This window comes from Rhinopithecus bieti, unplaced genomic scaffold (assembly GCF_001698545.2).
Source record: "Rhinopithecus bieti isolate Rb0 unplaced genomic scaffold, ASM169854v2 scaffold_7509, whole genome shotgun sequence".
In the NCBI taxonomy this organism is placed as follows: domain Eukaryota; kingdom Metazoa; phylum Chordata; class Mammalia; order Primates; family Cercopithecidae; genus Rhinopithecus; species Rhinopithecus bieti.
This window is the reverse complement of record NW_016805750.1, coordinates 3208901-3213889: the sequence shown is the minus strand read 5'-3', so window position 1 is coordinate 3213889 and position 4989 is coordinate 3208901.

Sequence of the window (4989 nt, the reverse complement as noted above, 5' to 3'; positions counted from 1 at the left end):
ATCTGAAAAACAGGATGAGGAGATGCCAACTCCGAGATGCCCAAGGGTAGAAGGTTCCAGAGAGGAGAACATATGCTGTGCACAGAGGGAGGGCAAAAGGGTCCTGAGGTCTTGGGGATCAAGTGAGTGCAGGGATTCCGGGCCTGGCAGGAATCTTTCTGGCCGTTTCCCAGGGAGCTGTGGAAAGTGATGTTTCAGTCACTCCAGCCTGCAGTGTCTCTCCTCACAAGTTCATGCTCCGCCCCTGCTGAACTGGGTTCAGCTCTGAGTGGAGGTGTTCAGAGGACACAGTGGTCCTGCTGGCAGGAGGCCCTAGCGCCACAGCCATGGGCACAGCGGGAGGGAATGGGGGTATTTAGTTGGAGAGACCCAGGACTCTCCTTTCCGTGGTTCAGGCTGCCTCTCAGTGAACAGAGGAAGACTCCCAGTGTGGCTCCTGTGACCTGAGAGCTGATACCCACTGCAGGCAGTCCAAGGAAGTGGATGGTGGCCTAGAGGAAGGATTTGGGACTGGTGAGAGCTGTCCATGGTGGCTGCCTTCAGGAAGTCGCACAGCCCCTCCTCAACTCTGGAGGCAGGTGCTGGACAGGTCAGGGGAGCTATGGAGGGGGCTTCTGCACTGAGAGCCTGTGGTTCCCCTCAGGAGGTCTCCGTGTCAAAAAGTGGAACCTAAATTCTGGTGTCATCTCCATGTGTTCCCTCCTGCACCACCTTTGGCCAAGATGAATGCGTGTGATACCACTGTCTTTTGCAAGGAGTAAGAGCAAACAACCAGACAAAAGCATCAAACTAGATTAGGCACAGAGTCAACTGAGCCTTCTCAGGGCAGGTCCAGCACAATGGGTCCAGAGGCTTCAGCTGTGTCATGAGAACTGTTACATTAGGGCCGGAGATGGAGGAAACCAGGGCCCATGGACCACCCCAGGACCACAACCTCCTCTCAGCAACCACAGGAAAAAGCTGCTTCGCATCGCTGGAGATGAGGCCCAAGTCCCGTACCCAATACTCAGCAGCCCTTCTGGTGCCAGACTTGGCAGCTGGAGGATGCTGGCTGACCGAGGTGGACCCCAGGTTCTCCCCGGAATGGGGGTGCGGGGGGAGGCAGGAGGAAGAGCCCTTTCTAATCCCACCCAAGCAACAGGGACTGAGAATATGGGGAAAATGCTTTTCTCAGAGAAAATTCAAGGTGTTATTAACAGAAGAAGGAGGAAAAGGAGGCTGCGACTATCGAAACCAACAGTTGTCTGTACCAATAAGGAAGGTCATTCTCTTGTAGGCTCCTGTTCCTACCTTCCTACCTCCCCTCCCGCAGAAACATCTGCTTCAGTCCCAAGCAGAGAGACACCCCATCGGAAGTGCTCGTGGGCAAGGAGGGAGGAGCAGGTCACCCTATTTACAACCTCTTGTCATGTGTTTAGAAAAATCCGCCTGAGAAGCCAGGGTTGAGTTTTTCAATATCCTGTGCTCAAAATTAGTTTTGTTCATGTTTGCTGGTAAAGCAGCCGATGCCCTGCTCAGCTCCGGGCTGGCATTGCCGATGTGTCCACCTTGCTTGTGACTTAAATTCTACTCCCAGAGTCCTCCAACATTACAGATTCTACTCTGAGGTGAGGAGAGAGGCGGGTTTAGGGGCTTCACATTTTGCTTTTCCTCCTGACTCTTTGCAAAAAATGGTCTGAGAAGTTTTTGACAAAAGGTATTGCTTTTCTATTTTTTGCCTGAAATATTGAATGTGTCTGACTTTTCTCCCTTCTCATAGGAATATTTATGATAACGAGCCTAGGCAACATGGTGAAACCCAGTTTCTACAAAAAAAAAAAAAAAAAAAAAAAATTAGCTGGGCATGGTTGTGGAGCACACCTATAGTCCCAGCTACTTGAGAGGCTGAGGTGGGAGGATTGCTTGAGCCCAGGAGGTCAAGGAGGTCGAGGCTGTAGTCAGCCATGATTGTGCCATTGCACTCCAGCCTGGGGAGCAGAGTGAAACCTTTTCTCACCAAAAGAAAAATATTTATGATAGATCTGCTAAATAATGTATTGGAGCATGACCACAGGAGTACATTCTGTATAAGTATAATGTAGGCTACAAGATCTTAAATTATATCAACATAATCAGACTGAAAATTCTACTCAAAGTCCTACTTTTAAGTTCAGATTCAAGGTCCATGTATCTCTCTTGAAGAAGTCAATATATGTAACATGATCGTTAAGATTAAAATCCAATTAATGTGGGTGTCTGGATATTTTTGAAGCTTTTTTTCCCACCTGCAGACACACAAAACTCAACCTGTTGTTTACGCTAACTTCTTTTTTTTTTTTTTGAGACAGAGTCTCACTCTGTCGGGGCCCAGGCTGGAACGCAGTGGCCGGACCTCAGCTCACTGCAAGCTCCGCCTCCCGGGTTTACGCCATTCTCCTGCCTCAGCCTCCAGAGTAGCTGGGACTACAGGCGCCGCCACCTCGCCCGGCTAGTTTTTTGTATTTTTTTTAGTAGAGACGGGGTTTCACCATGTTAGCCAGGATGGTCTCGATCTCCTGACCTCATGATCCGCCCGTCTCAGCCTCCCAAAGTGCAGGGATTACAGGCTTGAGCCACCGCGCCCGGCCTACGTTAACTTCTTAATGTGTAAAAAATTGTTAATGGATTTTAGAGGCATCTCCCATGAGTGTATATAGTTTCTGCCTCTCTGCTAATTTCCAGGCTGGGGAGTTGGATTAGGTATGGAGTGCAACTAGGGCAGATGGTCAAGGTGGGTCACCTTTGTGAGGGTGAGAACCAATCTGACGTGTTCTGAGCAAACCTCCATGTCTTCTATGTTCCCTTCTGCACTTCTTTTCCAGGAAGACCAGCTGTCTATTCCTCCACGCTGCCTCTGGCCCAAAGGCCTGGCCAGTGAGCACCATATGACTAATTCAGACTAATTGTCATGGATCAAATAGCTGCAAACTATTTCCAGTTGCCAGTCTCCTGTTTTCCAATTGTCCCTCTGTTATATGTCTAAGCAAACATTTGTTCTGCTTATCGTTTCTGAGCAAAGACATGAATCACTTGCCTAGAAGAAACCACAGAGGCAGCTGTTGCCCATTAGGAGCTGACATTTGGGAACGGGGCCTGCAAAACAGGACTCCATAACTGGAGTTTGCTTTTTATTTGTCTCAGTTCTAGCAAAGGAAGCACTGGGCACTCTAGGGGACTAGTAGCAACCAGATCTGTCCTATCATTTTTGTGGCAGGACACTGGAATAGCAAAAGACCCCCTATTATTAAGAAATCTTTCCTTTTCCTGACTGGCCAAAGTGCCTGAAATCCCAACCTCTGGCTCTCCTTTGGTGGAAGATGCTGTCTTAAGGTTCCTGTAAAAGTGCCCATGTGTTGCCTGATGAACTCATGAACCAGTTTGCTCTCATTAAAATCATTGCGGAAGCCCTTCTAAAACAGGCTTCTAACATAGAATTAGAGGGAACTTTGTATTAGTCCGTTTTCACGCTGCTGATAAAAACATACTGGAGACTGGGTAATTCATAAAGGAAAAAGGTTTAATGGACTCACAGTGGCACATGACTGGGGAGGCCTCACAATCATAGTGGAAGGCAAGGAGGAGCAAAGGCATGTCTTATGTGGCAGCAGGCAAGAGAGTGTGTGCAGGGGGACTCCCCTTTATAAGACCATCAGAGCTCCTGAGAATTATTCACTACCATGAGAGCAGCACAGGAAAGACCTAGGCCCATTGGGTCCTTCCCATGACACATGGGAATTGTGGGAGCTACAACTCAAGATGAGATTTGGGTGGAGACACAGTCAAACCATATCAAACCTTGGGTTCTCAGGAACTGGAAATTTATTTGATTTTGTAGCAACTTGCATGGAAAATCTACTTTCTAATAGGCTTTTTGCTGCACATGTCTATATGCTTCACATTATTTAATCCCCAAAACCCTAGCAGGTGAGAAGAAAAGATGATATAATCAAACAAGGCCATAGACAGAGACAGAAACTTTGGGTCAGAAAAGCTTTCAGGCAGAGCCTTGCACTGCATTCCAGTCTGGGGGACACGAAAGACCCCCGTATTTTTTTTTAAAGAACTTGAATATTTAATGTGTGAAGAACACTCAGGCCTCAACAGTAAGTATACTAACAACTCAATTTTTAAAATGAGCAAAAGGCTTGAAAAGACACTCACCAAAAAGATATAAGGATGGCAAATAAGGACATAAAAATGTGCAACATAATTAGCTGTTAGGGAAATGCAACTTGAAGCCATATTGAGATACCACTCTATACCTATTAAATGAATAACATTTTAAAAAAAATACTGTCAATACCAAGTGTTGGCAAGGATGTCTAACAACAAGACACTTATACATTACTGGTGGGAATAAAAATCAGTATAACCACTCTGGAAAAGTGTTTGGTAGCTTCCTATAAAATTAGACATATGCTTTCCATAGGACCCAGTAATCCCACTCCTGGGTGGGATTTCACTCCAGTGAAATAAAAATCTATTTTTACACAAAACCCTGCATGCAAGTGTTTGTAGCAATAGTCTTCCCAACTGTCAAAACTAGAAACAACCCAAAGTGTCGTTCAAGGGGTGGATGGATAAACACATTGTAGTACATCCTTACAATGAAACGCTATTCAGAAATAAGGAAAAATAAATTCCTAATATGTGAAATAATTTGGATGAGTCTCAAAGGCATTGGGCAGACGTGGTGGCTGATACCTGTAATGCCAGCACTTTGGGAGACTGAGGCAGTTGGATTACCTGAGGTCAGGAGTTCGAGACCAGCCTAATATAGTGAAACCCTGTTTCTACTAAAGGTACAAAAATCAGCCGGGAGTGGTGGTTCAGGCCTGTAATCCCAGCTACTTGGGAGGCTGAGGCAGGAGAATCACTTGAACCAAGGAGGTGGAGGTTGCAATGAGCTGAGATCATGCCACTGCACTCCAGCCTAGATAACAAGAGCAAAATTTCATCTAAAAAACAAAC